This window comes from Megalobrama amblycephala, linkage group LG2 (assembly GCF_018812025.1).
Source record: "Megalobrama amblycephala isolate DHTTF-2021 linkage group LG2, ASM1881202v1, whole genome shotgun sequence".
NCBI lineage: Eukaryota > Metazoa > Chordata > Actinopteri > Cypriniformes > Xenocyprididae > Megalobrama > Megalobrama amblycephala.
Genome location: NC_063045.1, coordinates 5,659,763 through 5,679,869, shown reverse-complemented (window position 1 = coordinate 5,679,869; position 20,107 = coordinate 5,659,763). Strand labels below are relative to the sequence as shown.

The following is a 20,107-nucleotide window of genomic DNA, read 5'->3' as shown; positions in this document are numbered from 1 at the left end:
AAATGTAAGATCAGCAAAAGCTTGTTGATTTTCATGATGTAAAAGAGGACTGAGGTGTAAACTGTGATGGACGTCAGGGGAGTATTCACACACAGCCAGATAAATATCACAGTTCAGTCGTGTTGTAGATCAGTCTGATCAGATATTTTAAGAGTTTCTATCGTGGACTTTTTTTGAACCGAAGAAGAAAATGTTTCTCAAATTACTTTTGATCTGTTTGTGTTTGCAGCATCTGGTTGGTGAGTTTTAATGTTTTTATGGCTTCAGTTGTTTCTGTTTTAATCTATTTTAATAATACATGTAACTGTAATTTAACTGGTTAAATTAGTCAGAGATGATAAAAATTCACTGTTATTCTCATATAGAAATAATTTCATTTTATTTTGATGGTCCATTTAACACATTCTGTTGACTATAAGTAACATTTCACCTGCATGTTTTCATTAGAGTGATAGTAAAGTATTAGTAGACTGGTAGAGTTAGGGTTAGAATAAGATGACTTGTACTTGAAAAGTGACTTATAGTCAGTAGAATGTCTGTTGGGAGACGATCACAATAAAGTGTTAGCTGATGTTAATCAGACAGTCTACTAATACTCTAATGACAGTTAGTTGAGATGTAGTTGCAAATTTACTCATAGTTAACAGAATGTTCAAAGGGACCATCAAAATAAAGTGTTACGAAATAACTGAACTGTGAGATAACACTCTCACTTGAGGTTAAAGTCTCTTTTTAATATAGTTATTGACCTATATAAATATCCGATTAACTATTTCTCCTTTTATTCAGCATATTTTGTCTTTGTACTGCTGCAAAACTTAATTCACTTTACATTTTAATGATTCAAAGAATTTTATTGAAGCTTCATAAAACCAATATCAAGTGATTTTAAAGCTTTAATCTGTGAAAAACTCTTCAGGTGTGTTTGGTAGTGATCCTCTCTGGTCAGTGTCAGTAAACAAGGGAGATTCAGTCACTCTAAACTCTCGTCTAACTGAAATGAAGGATGATGATGAGATTCAGTGGAGATTTGGATATGGAAACATTTTAATAGCTGAAATCAATAAACAGAACAACAGCTTCACTGTATATGATGATGTTCTTGATGGGAGATTCAGAGACAGACTGAAGTTGGACAATCAAACTGGATCTCTGACCATCACAAACACCAAAATTGAACATAATGGAGAATATCAACTACAGATCAATAGTCAGCGAAAGTATTTTATTCTCAGGGTCACTGGTGAGTTAAATATCAGTTTCACCTGTTTTATATTTTAATCAGCACAAAGTTTCAATTATTAATCCAAACTCCATTTTGCTTCTGTTGTTTAATGATGATATTCAGTTCAAATTTAAATTGCAAAACATTTACTTTTGTAAATTACTGTTTCAGTCTGTGTTGAACCCTGTTTCTGTTTGTTCTCCATGTGTGTGTTTGAAGATACAGTTAAAATATCAGTGAAGGAGGGAGATTCAGTCACTCTGAACTCTGATCTTACTGAAATAAAGGATGATGATGTGATTCGGTGGAGACGAGGATACACTTCAATAGCTGAAATCAATAAACAGGCCGACAGATTCGCTGTATATGATGATGTTCTTGATGGGAGATTCAGAGACAGACTGAAACTGGACAATCAAACTGGATCTCTGACCATCACAAACATCACAACTAAACATACTGGAGTTTATCTACAACAGATCAACAGTGTGATCAAGAGTTTCTTTCTCACTGTCATTGGTGGGTTTAAAAATGTTTACATCTGTTTTTTAAGGACAAAATTGAAATAAATCATACACCATTTTGTTTATTTTTGTTTGTTTTATTATCTTTTAAATTTTAATTTTATTTTATTTAATTCAATAAAACATAATCTGTTTATCTGTGACAAAGACTGTTTCTGTTTGTTCTGTGTGTGATTCAGTGTCAGTGATGGAGGGAGATTCAGTCACTCTAGACTCTGATCTTACTGAAATGAAGAATGATGATTGGATTCAGTGGAGCTTTGAAAACACTTTAATAGCTGAAATCAATAAACGGTTTGACAGAATCATTGTACATGATGATGTTCTTAATGGGAGATTCAGAGACAGACTGAAGCTGGACAATCAAACTGGATCTCTGACCATCACAGACATCAGAACTGAACATGATGGAAGTTATAAACTACTGATCAACTTTTTCATGACGCCTTCTTTTATTCATCTCACTGTCTACGGTGAGTTAAATATCAGTTTTGCTTGTTTTAATTATTTCTAGTAGCTAGATCTAAATAAGTATTTTATCATGACTAATTTGTTAAAATTACTAATTACCTTTACATTAACAGCAGGTTTATATTTAACTTTCTATTAAATTGTTTTTAAATGTTCTATTTTGATCATCTTGGTTCCTCTCAATGTTTCTTGAATATCTTCCTTCATCCTCATTTCTCTTTATTCTCTTGTGTTTTTCAGCTCGTCTGCCTGTTCCTGTCATCAGCAGTAACTCTTCACAATGTTCTTCATCATCATCATCATCATGTTCATTGGTGTGTTCAGCTGTGAATGTGGGTCATGTGACTCTCTCCTGGTACAAAGGAAACAGTTTATTGTCCAGCATCAGTGTGTCTGATCTCAGCATCAGTCTCTCTCTACCTCTGGAGGTGGAATATCAGGATAAAAACACCTACAGCTGTGTGCTGAACAATCCCATCAGCAACCAGACTCAACATCTGGACATCACTCACCTCTGTCACACATGTGCAGGTACGGCAGTGCTGATATTAGTGTTTATTACCCAGCTTTCTTATACTTGATTCTGATTGGTAAATTGCTACATATTTTCTGATATACACAGTTGTCTATAGCTGTATTTAAGTCCACACATTCGGGTTAGCCGTGACTTTCATGTTTCTCGTATATTACGCTCTCTTGATTCACATGTGCCAACCTACAGACCTTATTGACATCAACACCATCTGTGATTTTTAACAGGAATGAAAGCGAGGGATAGACATACATCTCTTAAATGGGTTGTATTGTTACACACTTAGAAAGGATGTGTTAAAACTGACTCAAACTGTGTTAAATGTTTTCACATCAGTGTGTGAGTTTGAGGACAACACTTGTTGTGTTAATTCTGACACATTCAATGAGTCAATGATTTTACCACAGTAAATGTGTCAGGAAGGATAACCAGAGGTGTAGTCACAACCAGACCCTCCAAGAGCAAGACCTAGACCATTCAAGAGGGAAGTTAATGAGAAAATTAAGTCATTAATCAAGCACTAGTGATGAACAACTGCTGTTAACAAGCAGAATCATTGAAGATCAATGAACATGAAGATCACATTTGCAATGGTCTCTTTGTCAAGTCCAGTCAAAAAACATCACTTACACATCAGTGCTTGTGTTTTGGGACAATGCTTGTGTTAATTTTGACACAGTAACTGTGTCAGGAAGGTGATCTGTTAATGAGCAGGATCACGAAAGGAGCAAATCTATATTTTATATCACCATCATGGAGATCAGTGTTTTCTTTAGTAGTTCTATTGACCCTTGACTTTTTAAAGGATTACTCCACTTTTAAATAAACTTTTCCTGATAATTTACTCACCCCCATGTCATCCAAAATGTCCATGTCTTTCTTTCTTCAGTCGAAAAGAAATGAAAGTTTTTGATGAAAACATTCCAGGATTTTTCTCCTTATAGTGGACTTCAATGGGCACCAAACGGTTGAAGGTCAAAATTAGTTTCAGTGCAGCTTCAAATTGTTCTACATGATCCCAGATGAGAAATAAGGGTCTTATCTAGTGAAACCATCGCTCATTTTCTGTTTTAACCAGAAATGATCATCTTGAACTAGCTCTCTTCTTCTTCTCCTCTATTTGAATTCCAGCAGTGTAGACACTGCTAAGTGTATTACTGCCCTCCAAAGGTCAAAGTTTGATCTAATTGTTATATACTATTGAACTAGCATATTGCATATAAAAATTAGTTCAAACTTTGACCTGAGGAGGGCAGTAATACACTTAGCAGCGTCTATATTGCTGGAATTCAAATAGAGAAGAAGAAGAAGAAGAAGAGAGCTAGTTCAAGATGAGCATTTCTGGTTAAAACTTATATAATTTTCAATGTTTTTTAGAAAATGAGCGATGGTTTCACTAGATAAGACCCTTATCTCTCATCTGGGATCGTTTTGAACAATTTGAAGCTGCAGTGAAACTAATTTTGACCTTCAACCATTTGGTGCCCATTGAAGTCTACTATAAGGAGAAAAATCCTGGAATGTTTTCATCAAAAACTTTAATTTCTTTTCGACTGAAGAAAGAAAGACATGGACATCTTGGATGACATGGGGGTGAGTAAATTATCAGGAAAAGTTTATTTAAAAGTGGACTAATCCTTTAATATTAAATTTTGTTTGGGCTGCTGTAACTGAGTAATAACAGCCAGATAAGCAAAGAGAAAAGATGATCAGGTGGTGTTGGTTACAACAGCCCAAACAAAATCTAATATTAAAAAGTCAAGGGTCAAGAGTCCAACTAAAGCAAACACTGATCTCCATGATGGTGATTTGAAAATTGATTGATTTTAACATCAGGTGCTCATCACTAATGTTCAATAATCACACGATTAATGAATTATCTTTCATTGACTGGTCTTGTTTTGGTCTTTTGAAGGTCTGGTCTCATCCACACCTCTGGTTTTGAATGGTGTTGGTTTTGGAGGTCTGGTCTTCACCTCTGATATGAACACAAAGATGTGTAAATGTAATATTAACACATTACAGGTGTTCTTGGCTGCACAGATTGTGTTGATGCTGTGAACAAACACACAGGTTGTGTTCATTTTAAAACTTCACATAATATGTGTAAAACAACTGAATTTTTCCAACACATTTTATGCAATATTGACACCAAATGTTTAAACTAGAGTGTTACACGTGTGTGATTTTTCTACACATTTAGTCTTAGAGTGTATTTAATGTTTTTTAATTGTTCTGCTGACAAAATACTGCAAAAATATCTTTCCAAAAAGTTTCAGTAGACAAAAAACTCCAGATGAAAAATTATAAGTAATTATGGAGCTTTATACTACTGTTACAGCTCATGCCATTGAAAACAAGTCTCTCCTTCACAGCCTCACTTTCATCCCTGTCATGGCGCTGCTCTAAATAAGGTCTGTAGGGGTTGTGGTTCAGTTATTTGGAGAATCTTTCAGCAGGCATGAAGAATCCTCTTGTCATGTATGATGACCCAGATAGCAAGCAATGATCGAAACTAGGAATATACACTTTTGGTCGGGAGTACAATTAGTAAATGATTTTGCTTTATGATGATGAAAATCTCCTGATCATCGTTGTTTCTGGTTTTCTTTGCAACAAATGATGTGTTTTGGTAAACACTGTTACAAAGACCACAAACTCACACAAAAAATCCAAGAGTCAAACTGCCCAACTAAAGGAAACACCGATCACCAAAATGGTGACCAAACATTTTCAATAAAACATCAACATCTAAACCTCTGTTAATTCTCAAAAAGAGCTTCTGCTGAGATCTTGAGAGATTTATTGTCTTCTTTTATCTTCAGTTGATTTCAGGCTGTGTGGCTTTAAGTCAGTTGTAGTTGTGTTTCATTTTCTCAAATTGCAAAATCCTTCCAGTAGTGACGGGCTCTTTCGAAATACGCTTCGTGAAGCTTTGAAATCATTTGCTTTGAACCAGTGATTTGGAGCGCATATGAAACTTCCAAAGACATGTGATTTCAATTTACCTTGGCATAGTTGAATAACAAGAGTTCAGTACATGGAAATGACATACAGTGAGTCTCAAACTCCATTGCTTCCTCCTTCTTATATAAATCTCATTTGTTTAAAAGACCTCAGAAGAACAGGCGAATCTCAACATAACACCGACTGTTACGTAACAGTCGGGATCATTAATATGTACGCCCCCAATATTTGCATATGCCAGCCCATGTTCAAGGCATTAGACAAGGGCAGCCAGTATTAAGGTCTGGATCTGTGAAAAAATGGCAGATGGAGCAATAATAATTGACATGATCCATGATATCATGATATTTTTAGTGATATTTGTAAATTGTCTTTCTAAATGTTTCGTTAGCATGTTGCTAATGTAATGTTAACTGTGGTTAAAGTTCCCATCGTTTATTACTGTATTCACGGAGACAAGAGCCGTCGCTATTTTAATTTTTAAACACTTGCAGTCTGTATAATTCATAAACACAACTTCATTCTTTATAAATCTCTCCAACAGTGTAGCATTAGCCGTTAGCCACGGAGCACCATCAAACTCATTCATAACCAAATGTAAACATCCAAATAAATACAATACTCACATGATCCGATGCATGCATGCAGTATACATGACGATCATTTGGTAAAGATACATTTGTAAAGGATTGTAAAGGATTGCGTGAGGATTTAAAGGGGCCGCGCACTAAATCGGTGCATACTTAATGATGCTTTAAAATAGGCAGTTAAAAAAATTAATTTAAAAAAATCTATGGGGTATTTTGAGCTGAAATTTCACAGACACATTCAGGGGACACCTTAGACTTATATTACATCTTGTGAAAGCATGTTCTAGGGCACCTTTAAGTAAACAAGTAAACTTTGTCACATGCCATAACTGTTTTGACATTATTTAACATTTCAATGGTTCACCGAAGGACCATTTCATGAACTCATGAGTAAACAGCATCCATATATGACTTTTACCTGATTTCTGGTCAATTTGATTATTTTTCTACAGTTCTTTCTGCATCAGATTCACTGTTTGTTTTTCTAAATGTTGGTTCTATAAAAACACTGAAGCTCAAACAGCAGCAGCATTAGTTTCAGTCTGATGTGATTCTGTGTTTGATGTTGTGTGGAGCTCAAATCATTTTATTGATTTATTCAAAATCACCACAAATATGCAAATATTAATTCCAAACTCCATTTTGCTTCTGTTGTGTCTGTTTTGTTGTATAGAAATTTCAGACTGTTTACTTTAGTTATTTTTAAACTCTTGTGTTTGTTCTTCATGTGTGTTTGGTGATGATGCAGTGAAGTCAGTGTCGGTGATGGAGGGAGATTCAGTCACTCTGGAATCTGGTACTGAAATACAGACAGGTGATGAGATTGAGTGGAGGTTTCCTCAGAAATCACCCAGTGAATTCACTCCACATGATGTTTTTGAGGAGTTAAAAAGAGATTCTATGAAGGTGGATCCTCAAACTAGATCTCTGACCCTCATAAACGTCAGAACCCAAGACTCTGGACTTTATACATTAAAAATCACCAGAGACAGCAGAGACATCACATACAGATACAATGTTACTGTCTATGGTGAGTCACGATTACACAATAGTGATTGTTTCTTGTATATTTTACACATTTTCTTATTTAATAAGTATAAAACAAACAAACCACTCATTCATATAAGAACACATACACAATTATAAAAGCACTTTCTTTTCACATTATTGTTTTTAAATAGTCTTGGTCATTCTCCTCTCTGACAGTATAAATTTGTGTATTGATCTGATCTCTGTCTTTTGCTGTGGATCAGACTGACTCATTCACTCTGATTTCTGTCTCTTTTTAGCCTCTACAACATCAGACTCACAGATTCCTTCAGGTCCTTCTACAGGTTCTCCTTCAGGTTCTGCTCTCTAACTCACAAACTTGCTGAACATATTTGGCCGTGTGCAGTGTATCGTGTTGTTGAACATGTATTATGATTTCCACAGTCACTCTTGTTGGTCTTGTGTTTTAGAGCATTGTGATAGAAGACACAGAGACTCCATTATAGGCTACACAAACACAAAACAATCATTCAATGCAAGAAACAGTGTCTCATATCCCATAATACTCACTGATGATTTATATCCCATAATACTCACCAATGATTTATATCCCATAATACTCACTGATAATTCATATCCCATAATACTCACTGATTCATATCCCATAATACTCACTGATGATTCATATCCCATAATACTCAGTTTGCTCATTGAGAATGTTCAAGTCCAGTTCATTATCAATTGTCATGATGAATTTCTGTCTGTATTATATTTCATGAATCAGGTTTTGCATCTGTAACATTAAGTTCATTTTTCTCCTTTTGTGTTTGTGTTTGTCTGACAGGAATCTGAGGTGACGGAGGAGACGTACACGTGTTTCAGATCAGATCAATGATCAAACTCTGTGATTCTGTTTCTCACTAATGATGTTCTGATCACAACAACTGCATCTGCCTTTACAACTATAATTTGGTTTGTTGATTTGTCATATATATTTCCTCTAATTGATCTTTAATGAGGTTATTGTGATCCTATATGATAAATACTGTAGATTATCAATGACCGCTTTAAATATTTAGTATAACATACTTTTTTCTCTATATGTCTCTGCTTGCCTTTATCAATAAAATTTTCTCACAATGATGTTCAAGAGTCTCTCCGTGTTTTATTACATTTATTATGTCGAGAGCCTTCTGAAAGAATACTCTGTATATATTTTAATATTGTTAAGCTCAGTATTCTTTTTCTTCAGATTTTTTTTATTTACTATTAAATTTCAGCTCACTATTTTTATTATTGCACCATCTATTGTTTTAATAATACCACTGCGTTTTTGAAAATACAAAAAAAAAAAAAAAAAAAAATGTAAAAAATAATTAATGTTTATCGACTTCTTTAAAATAATCTGTGTTCGTTATCCCATTTCCGGTTTTCTCGGAAGCTCGTCACAGATCGCTAAACTTCTACAGCGGTGAGCGGGAGACTATACAGTCAGCAGGTATTATTTTTGTGTTTTCATATGATAAAACAGCAAAAGACAAAATCCATGATAGCGTTTCCATGACTTTCCAAAAGATTAAATAGAGATTGATTACGACAGTCATTATAGAGAGAAAGAAGTCAAATTCACCGTCACTCCCTCAGCAGCTGTACTAGAAACACTCACGCTGCAGTGTTTACTAGTTTTTGTGTTTTAATGCTAATAATATCACACAAATAGTGTTACAAGTGTATATAAGTGCTAATAAGTGTGGAAGCTCGTCATCCCAGTCTGAATGTTTCTCCTCTCGACGGTTCATCCAGCAGGAGGCGCTCGACGCTTCACTGGCTTTTTGTCTCGATGGAGACGTTTGTGCAGAAAAATGTTGAATGTTCTCAGTGTAGTTTTTCCAGTCCTTGTTACCGTCACATTTAAAATATAAAAGATCCTGAATCATAACTTCAGGAAACACTGATCCAAGAAGAAAATCATCTGATCTTCAGAAGAAAAAAACAAAAGACTTTTTCCCCAAGATTAAATCTCTCAGGAAACTAAATGCAAGTTTTTCTAAATTAACAATTGCATTTACAGGATAGGCCTACTGCATGTTTCATTGACTCTGACTTATGAATATTGCTGCAGCAACACACAGAGAGAAAGTAATTTACTGCTTTAATGAACCTTGTGATGGTTATTTAAAGCTTTAATCTGAGACAAACTGTTTATTTAAAACAGTTCTCTTCTCCTTTTTTTCTTTTTTTTTTTATATGAATGAAATCCTTTAGCTTTGTGATTGTATAGTGGTACATTTTTGCAGTTTGACAATTATAATTAATATAAGCAACAGTTCAAATTCAATGTTAAGGAAAACATCCCCATCTAGTGGTGAACATGAACATTTCAAGTCAAACAAATTATTAATCAATTAAACACATCAAAACAACACACCTGCACAATGGAGACACAAAAAGTGGATATAAGGAGATCGTAGTAGGGGAATAAATCAATCCTACATAAAAAGCAAGATAACACTCATAATACAAAGTCAAAATAACTGAACATGAAATAACACATTCAATGTCAAACACAAATCAAGAGATCCACAACATGATCATTGCTACGTAAATTCACAATAAAGCAGTTATGTATGTGTTTTAAACACTTCTAACTGATAATTCCCAGACCGGTCAGAACATGCAACTTACCCACAGCACCCTCTTTTCCACTTGCTAAATTCCATCACTCACCACATAGATGGCGCTGTCCCCATTTTTGCAATGATTTAACACTGAACAAAATTATAAATGTAACGCTTGTTTTTGCCCCCATTTTTCATGAGCTGAACTCAAAGAGCTAAGACTTTTTCTACGTACACAAAAGGCCTGTTTCTCTCAAATATTGTGTTCGTGAGCACTTATGCTTTGCTGAGATAATCCATCCACCTCACAGGTGTGGCATATCAAGATGCTGATTAGACAGCATGATTATTGCACAGGTGTGCCCTAGGCTGGCCACAATAAAAGGCCACTCTAAAATGTGCAGTTTTATCACACAGCACAATGCCACAGATGTCGCAAGTTTTGAGGGAGCGTGCAGTTGGCATGCTGACTGCAGGAATGTCCAACAGAGCTGTTGCCCGTGAAATGAATGTTCATTTCTCTACCATAAGCCGTCTCCAAAGGCATTTCAGAGAATTTGGCAGTACTTCCAACCGACCTCACAACCACAGACCACGTGTAACCACACCAGCCCAGGACCTCCACATCCAGCGTCTTCACCTCCAAGATCGTCTGAGACCATCCACCTGGACAGCTTCTGCAAAAATCGGTTTGCATAACCAAAGAATTTCTGCACAAACTGTCAGAAACCGTCTCAGGGAAGCTCATCTGCATGCTCGTCCTCCTCATCGGGGTCTCGACCTGACTGCAGTTCATCATTGTAACCGACTTGAGTGGGCAAATGCTCACTTTCGATGGCGTCTGGCACTTTGGAGAGGTGTTCTCTTCACGGATGAATCCCGGTTTTTACTGCACAGAGCTGGTGTCGTGTGGGTAAGCGGTTTGCTGATCGAGTGGCCCATGGTGGCAGTGGGGTTATGGTATGGGCAGGCATATTTTATGGACAACGAACACAGGTGCATTTTATTGATGGCATTGTGAATGCACAGAGATACCGTGACGAGATCCTGAGGCCCTTTGCTGTGCCGTTCATCCATAACCATCACCTCAGGTTGCAGCATTATAATGCACGGCTCCATGTTGCAAAGATCTGTACACAATTCCTGGAAGCTGAAAACATCCCAGTTCTTGCATGGCCAGTTTTGTGGTCACAAAGGATCGCTACAAATAAGGAGAAGACAAGTACATTCATCTTACGAAGTATGAACTTTTATTATACATTTGTGCTTAAAATGAACCAGGTTTTTGCCATGTATGGAACAAAGAGCTTAGAAACAGCCACCAAATCCAGAGCCGAACCCCACCAACAGAAATGATCCGCTTTTATAGGGAGCAATGAACACCATGAAGCCGGTGCTCCCAATCACGCAATCAGCCCATCACCTGTAAACAATCAGACAAAACACACACACCACAAGGAACGGCCAACAGGGGTGTCACACCCTCCCCCATAAAATAAAACTCAAAGAGTTTACAAATGCAATGTGTCAAAGCATATCAACGTCATTCAAACACTAAAGCAAAGCACATCACCCTCAACGCAGGTCCACCAATTTTCTCCCAAACCGGGCCCGTGGAATAGAAAACAGTTACAAACATAACAATAAGGCATAAAAGTCACATCACATGGAAGATATTCCAAGAATTCAAATTCCTCAATTTCCGTTTGACTTGGTCGAGGACACATAACACAACCTTCAGGTTCTACGGCAGTCTCATAACCTGTCAAAAGGAAAAATCACCTTGTAATGAACCATAAGGACCAGGGAGTTTAGCTTTAAGTGGAGAAGAGATCACAGACAACCCCCCGATCCTCAACACACAAGGAACGGCACTTAAAGGTCCCGTTCTTCGTGATCCCATGTTTCAAACTTTAGTTAGTGTGTAATGTTGTTGTTAGAGTATAAATAAAATCTGTAAAATTTTAAAGCTCAAAGTTCAATGCCAAGCGAGATATTTTATTTAACAGAAGTCGCCTACATCGAACGGCCAGTTTGGACTACATCCCTCTACTTCCTTCTTTAATGACGTCACTAAAACAGTTTTTTGACTAACCTCCGCCCACAGGAATACACAAGAGCTGCGTTTGTAGAGTGTGTTTGTCGCCATGTCGTCGAAACGCTGTTATTTTCATCCCGCAGTCCAATCACCGGGTCTGATTCCGGCTCAAATTGATAGGGTAAAATTAAAGACATGTTTACGATAACACTGAGCGCGTGCATCTCCACGTTATGGTAAGAGGCGTGACCTTTCCGGGCAAGGTTCGCTAAGAATCACAACACAGGAACCACTGGCACAATCAGAACTCGTTATGTATTTCTGAAGGAGGGACTTCATAGAACAAGGAAGTCATCAGCCCGTTTTTATGACAGTGGAAACAGCGGTATACAGATAAGTAAATTATGTGAAAAATACTGTTTTTTTTTTTACATGCGAAACATGAACACATGTTATATTGCACACTATAAACACAATCAAAGCTTCAAAAAACCATGAAAAACGGGACCTTTAATCCTACGGTCATACAACCATTTCATTTTTTTATTATCCGGTTCAGTTGCGGCGGGAATCTGACGCAACGGAACAGGCTCTGGTTTTTTATTTGTCTTACCAGAAATCTGGCAAATGTGACATGTTTTAACATATTTGGATACATCACGTTTTAAGCAAGGCCAAAAAAAACTTGCACCTTTTGCAGTCAAAAGTACCTCTCACTCCAGAATAAGCCATCATGAGCGAGTTTTATCACCTGTGAGCAAAATGCTGTAGGAATTACTATTTGAACAACTGGTTCCTTCTGGAAAGTTTTCGTCTGAGGTATCCATTTCCTTATCAGAACCCCGTCTCGAATGAAATACCCCTGTGCGGCATTGTCATCTGTCCTTACCTGTGAAAATAATACATTCAATGTGGAATCTGCTTTTTGTTCCTTACTTAACTCACCCTGAGACACGGAGAGAGGTAGGATACGTGGCCAATGATCCGCCAGAGACGATTCTGCACGTTTTATAGTTGCAGTTGCTCGACTGGCAGGACGTGTAACCATACTCGTTGGAACATCAGGTAACTTCTTTCAGGTAAACTCTCAATGCCCCCAGTAGAAACAGTTTTAGGTGAAACAATCAAAGGTGAAGGCGCATCACTCCAAACTCGCCCACCCACCAGATCGTTTCCCAAAATCACAGAAACTCCTTTTACTGGAAGGGCTGGTCTCACACAGAGTTTAACTTCACTCTGAATCAAATCAGAACACAAAACAACCTTATGTAAAGGTACAGACATTTTAGTTAATCCAATTCCACAGATTGATAGCGAATCCCCGGTGAAAGTTTCCTTTGAAAAAGTCTAAAATAAATGACGCAGATGAGCCAGTATCCCTTAAGATTTTTACTGGAATTTTTTCACCCTGCAGAAGAGACACAAATCCATCAGAGACAAAAGGTGAAAAAACAGAATTTGAACAGACAATCTTTTTTCCAGTGTCCATGACCCAAACAATAGTTACATATAAGGGACACATCAGTTTTACCAGAAAATGTTGTATTTACATAACGTGGGGTGATTGACATATTTGAAGATGGTAATACATTATCCATGCGTTCATTTTCCAAGCAGCCAACATCAAAGCAGGATTTATGAATCAACTCATACTCATCTGCTAAAACTGCTGCTTCAGCCGCAGTAGACACCTTACGCTCTGCAATATAAATAGCCGTTTGACTTGGCAGCGTGTTCTTAAACTGCTCCAAAACAAGTAAATTGACCAGATCCTCATACGATTCAACAGCAGATGCACTACACCAAATCGTGTAAAACAATTCTAATTCACGCACTAATTCTACATGTGTTTGAGTGAAACGTTTTCTCATCCCGCAAAACTTCTGGCGATATGCCTCTGGAACCATTTCATATGCCTTAAGAACCGCACTTTTAACCTTCTCATAATTTTGACTATCAGCCCAGCTCAAAGCAGAAAAAACTCTTTGCGCCTTACCAGTCAGAACACATTGCAGCATTAAAGTGCGTTCCGTTTCAGGCCATTTTTGTTTATCTGCAACATGTTCAAACAAGACAAAAAAAATATCCACATCTTCCTCATTAAATGAAGGCACCAATCGCAAATTTGCCGCTACATTAAAATTAAGAGAAAGTGGGCCACTTTCTACCACTTCATGTACCGTCACCGTCACCGAACATTCTTATCTTACTTTCTTTCATAAGGTCAAGCCGCTGTTAACAAATCTAATTTCCTTTTTTCTAAAACCTGCTGCGCAAATACGGTCTCCTGTTCTAGTTTTCGTTTCTCCATTTCCATCTTAAACTCCATTTTACGCTGTTCCATTTGGAGAAGAACTAATTCTTTTTGTTGTTCAAATGACAGTGCTACCGAAGACGGCACAATTGCCGGTAAATCTACTGACTCTGGAACAGACGACATAATTTGTTGATTTGTAAGTGCTGTTTTTACAATGATTCTAATATTCTCCTTTAGTTTTTTATTATTAGTAGAAAGGCTAATTCCGTAATGCGTTGTGACTTCAATCAATTGATCTTTCATTAATAGATTAAGAATCTGCTCAGACAGACTTTCAAAAAATTCACTAACTTCAATAGATGTCATAACTACACTTATTCCATACAAAATAGCTCTTTAAAATCCAATACTTACTCACTAGCTGCAAAACCACCAAGAAAAGGATACCCTGGAGATTCAACTTCACACCCTCCCTAAAAATAAATATAACTAAGTAGACCCTAATCTTCAAGCATACAGTGGCGGGTTGTTATGCACCTGATACCGCAAGTTGAGAAGAGCAACCAATTAAATTGGCGATTCCCTCAAACCTCGGCATGCTCCCGAGACTTAGCTCTAACCACCAATCTGCCCAAAAATAACAAACTTAAACAAAAAATTCGACATACCCAAAGAGGACATGCCACTAAATCCTAACAGTGAAGTTAATCCCAGGGTTTCCCACTAAATACATCCGTGGACAAAAAATAAAAAAAGATTTTAACAATTCAAAACAAACTTCTAAATCCAGTAACAAAATATTCACAAATTCAAAATTAAATATCTCAACCAAATTAATCTTAATAAATACAAATCCAAAAACAATAAACAAAGCAAAATATTATCTACTTACCAAATTTGTTCCAAAAACAAACAAAAAAAACCCTAACACAATTCCAAATCAAAACTAGGTTTTAGGACGAGCCCCCATTTGTTGCGGTCACAAAGGATCACTACAAATAAGGAGAAGACGAGTACATGAGTACATGAACTTTTATTTTGCATTTGTGCTTAAAATGAACCAGATATTTGCCATGTATGGAACAAAGAGCTTAGAATCAGCCACCAAATCCAGAGCCGAACCCCACCAACAGAAATGATCCGCTTTTATAGGGAGCAATGAACACAATGAAGCCGGTGCTCCCAATCACGCAATCAGCCCGTCACCTGCAAACAATCAGATAAAACACACACACCACGAGGAACAGCCAACAAGGGCGTCACACCAGCATACTGACCGGACATGTGACCCATTGAGCATGTTTGGGATGCTCTGGATCAGCGTATACGACAGCGTGTTGCAGTTCCTGCCAATATCTAGCAACTTCGCACAGCCATTGAAGAGGAGTGGACCAACATCCCACAGGCTACAACTCTATGTGAAGGAGATGTGTTGCACTGCGTGAGGCAAATGGGGGTCACAGCAGATACTGACTGGTTTTCAGACCCCCCCCTATACAATTTATTGTGGCCAGCCTAAGTCACACCTGTGCCCTGGTGGTTCGAGGGCCCTATGCAACTTGCATATAGGGAGGATCGGCACTGAATCCAGCCCTCTACACTTCTCAGTTTCTCCAGAAGACCAAGGTTAAATCACATGTGCTTCAGTTTGAGTCTCACAAGAGTTATTTTTCTCAGATTTGCTGAAGTACCAATGTCTGCAATCAAAAGACAGAGATCTAATTATGAATAATTTCTCATTAATTTTTCCCAAGACTAAATCTCACAGGTAAACAAATGCAAATTTCTAAATGAACAAATATATATTTACAGGTTACTGTATGTTTCCATTAATTCTGACTTATTAATTTGTTGTAGCAACACAAGCAAAATGATAACTGTAATTTATCATTTATAAACCATCAGTGTGTCTGGTTTGATCTGTCGGTGGATAAACAGCTTCTGCTCGATGTTTGTGGCTGAAGCTTTTCTTCATTTTCTCTCCTGTTAATAAGAAGCTCACAATCTTCCACTCCACACAAAACATCTTTACACAGAAATAAAGTGGATCCAAGGTCAGATATGATTGACAGCACACAACACTTAATAACACATCAGTAGATACAGATATCTAATCCAATATTTCACTCTTCTGCTAGTTTTCATACAGGGCCAGAATTCATCTGAAAATATAAGATCAGAAAATGCTTGTTGATTTTTTTTTTTATATTAAAAGAGATTAACGTGTGAACGGAAACTGAGGTTAGAGGAGGATTCAAACACAACCAGATAAATATCACAGTTCAGTGTTTCAGGTCAATCTTTTAGACATTTTAAGAGTTACTATTGTGGGCTTTTTGAAGAAAATGTTTCTCAAATTACTTTTGACCTGTTTCTGTCTGTGGCATCTGGATGGTGAGTTTGAAATGTGTTTTTATGACTTCAGTTGTTTCTGTTCTGGTACCATGTAAAGTTTTTTTTTTTTAAACCAACAAATAGTTATTCACAGCTTTAATTTTTGACAAACTTGGTTCTTTAGGTGTGTTTGGTGATGATGAAGTGGAGTCAGTGTTTGTGAATGAGGGAGATTCAGTCACTCTGAACTCTAATCTTACTGAAATAAATGATGATGAGATTCAGTGGTGGTTTTGGATTGAAGACACTTTAATAGCTGAAATCAATGTAACGGCCGACAGATTCACTGTATATGATGATGTTCTTGATGGGAGATTCAGAGACAGACTGAAACTGGACAATCAAACTGGATCTCTGACCATCACAAACACCACAACTGAACATGTTGGAGTTTATCAACTAGAGATCAACCATATGAGCATAATTTTCATTCTCGCTGTCCATGGTGAGTGAAATACTTGTTTCACCATTTTATTTTTGAACTACCAGATACAATATTAATCCACACAGTTTTGCTTCTTTTGCTTGTTGTTTTTTGATATTATTCATGTCAAATTTAAATTTAAAACGTTTTACTTTTGTGAACAATCAAAGATATTTAAAAGTCTGTGTTGAACCCTGTTTCTGTTTGTTCTCCATGTGTGTGTTTGATGATACAGTTGAAATATCAGTGACGGAGGGAGATTCAGTCACTCTAAACTCTGATCTTACTGAAATGAAGGATGTTGAAGTGATTCAGTGGAGGTTTGGAAGCACTTTAATAGCTGAAATCAATGTACTGGTCGACAGATTCACTGTATATGATGATGTTCTTGATGGGAGATTCAGAGACAGACTGAAACTGGACAATCAAACTGGATCTCTGACCATCACAAACATCACAACTGAACATGCCGGAGATTATGTGCTACTCACAATTGGAGCAAAACTGTCATCAAAAGCTTTCAGAGTTTCTGTCTACAGTGAGTAGAACATAGACAGTCTTGTCTTGTCTTTCAGATTTTTTTTTATTAGAGTTTATTGACTGATCTGATCTCAGTTTGATGTTTTTATTCCTCAGACTCTGTCCACTGTTGTGGTCCTACTGAAGCTGTGATCCGATTGGTCCTCTCTGCTCTGGTGGGCGTGGCTACTGTCATTCTTCTGGTTTATGACATCAGATCCAGAAGAGCTGAACGAGATCAAGAACAGATTCACACATCCGGTTGATTAGATTTTGCATATGCATTTGTGAGATGTATTGATTTATGGCTTTATGTTCATCTTTTCCAGGAAGTATTGAAATCTAAAGCAGAATGCTGAACTTTAAAGATTCTTCCAGTGTGTTTTTTTGTTCTTCTAGTGTTTTTCTCATAAAAATACTGATGATTATTTGAGCTTCTCTCTCTTTCAGTGTCAGATATTTATTATTTGAACAGCTTGTTAATATTTCAAAACAAATTAATAAAGAGACACATATCTCACTTTACTACTGCTGCTGTATATTTGTTTTATGTATTATCTGTTTAAATTTTTATATTATGTATTTGCTTGCTTTTATCAATAAAGTTTTCTCACTCGGAGATTCAAGAGTCTCTCCATGTTTTGCTTCATGTCGAGCGACTCCTGGATGAATACAGAACTCAGATCATCTGAGGATCAACAGCTCTATCTAGTGTCTCACCCTGAATCATGATATCAGAAGTGATTTGCTCAGTATCTGTAATGATATCCAGTGATTGTGCCTGTTACTCAAGAAAGCCACTAGATGGCGCTGTGTTAAGGATTATGTGACTAATATGCAACAAATAATGAACAATACAACCACATGAAAATGTGAAAGAGAAAATAAACAGACATGTTGAGACTGCACAATGTATTTCTAAAGGAAAAGTGAGACAAAAAGAGCGATCTGTCAAGATGATAGATGAAACTAACCTGAGTGATACATTCTTCTTCAGCATGGTGACCTGTGAAAACAGCTGGAATCTGAGAACATCCACAGTGGACAGTTATCAGTTAATGTGAGAGTCAAGAGGATGCTGTCAAAAACGCAAATGGGAAGCAGCAGATCAATGGAGCGCTGGTCACTCAAGTTGGACACTCACAGCTAACAGAACTGTGTTATAAGAACGTTCTCTAAATATTCAGTGTTGGATTCTTGACGTTACAGGAATGTTTTTATAAGGTATAACGTTCCTCAAACATTCTTTCAAATTTATGTTGATTTAAATTCAACATTCTACAGATGAACATTCCAGATTTGTAACATTCCAAGAACAGAAAAATGTCCAGTTTCCTTAATGTTAGTAGAATGTTAATTAAAGGTTAGTATGATGTTCCTGAAACATTCTTTTAATCATTCAAACATCTGATTTGTCTCTGTTATTTGCTCCGTATCCACTAGTTCTGTCTGATTGTTTGGAGCAAGTATAATAATATCATCAGAGATATTCTCACTCCCTCAATACCTGTGAGAGCTGATGTGACTTCATGATGATTTTGCTCTCTGAATGAAGTCACTCTTTTGTACCGTTACATACAGCAAATGTTGTGATTCCTCTGGACTGTGCTGAAAGCTCCAGCTGATCATAACTTTCAGATCAAACTTACTGAAAACAGTGGCACCGGCCCCGAATTATTGCTTTATTTGGCCTCCTCATATCGAAGCATTTGCTCAAAACCGCATCTCATAACTGATTATCTTTGTCAATTCTTCAAAAACTTGTGACAGTTTGTTTCAAAGTCTCACAGTGAATTTCACAGTGTTTTGTGTGCCTGTCTCACTAATGCATTATATATCAGAGAAGACTTTCATACACAGTTACAGCAGATGAACTGTTCCTGCTCCATAAAGCCATTAGAGAAACTCTGAAATCAGTCTGAGAGGAGAAACAATTGAGACATTTGATAAGAAATGAACAACAAACGAGCTGAAGACAGTTACAGGAGAGAGCAGAGACAAACACTCACAGGATCTCATGACAAGATCAAACTGTTGTTTTAAGATGTTTTTAACACATTATTGGTCAGTTTATTTCTGTAAAAGTCACACCATTGACTTACAGGAAGTTGAGGTCTAATGGAGCTCAAAGTGTCAATGTTCAGAGTGTGAATTAATCAGCAAAAATAGTGATATGGTCACATGCATTAACACTGAATAAATAGGCAGTTGTTTTAACTGACTGTAGCTTCACTTCACTTTACAGAGCAGCTTCACAACAGCTCGTCATTTTATTACTGAACCAGTTTTGAGTCTTTTCATATTTGTGGACTGAAAACGTTGAAGAAAATGTTTCTCAAATTAGTTTTCTTCTGTTTGTGTTTGTGGCGTCTGGATGGTGAGTTTTTATGACTTCTGTTGTTTCTATTCTTGTATCATGTAATAAATTACTGGTTAATTTAATCAGAAAGGGTTAACATTCACTGTTACAGGCCAGCCACCAGTACTAAATATAATAAAACATAAAAAAGTAAAACTTTGGTTTGGAGGCATTTTACTGAATTGAACATACATGTTCT

The 20,107-nt window shown here is 36.8% G+C and overlaps 1 long non-coding RNA gene across 1 annotated transcript; it reads left to right on the top strand.

Moving 5' to 3' along the window:
• Positions 1–12,464: 12,464 nt before the first annotated feature.
• LOC125263314 lies at positions 12,465–18,161 on the top strand. The gene is made up of 3 exons (XR_007183793.1): positions 12,465–17,051; positions 17,396–17,568; positions 17,667–18,161. It is a non-coding gene; the product is annotated as an uncharacterized LOC125263314 (long non-coding RNA).
• Positions 18,162–20,107: the final 1,946 nt, after the last annotated feature.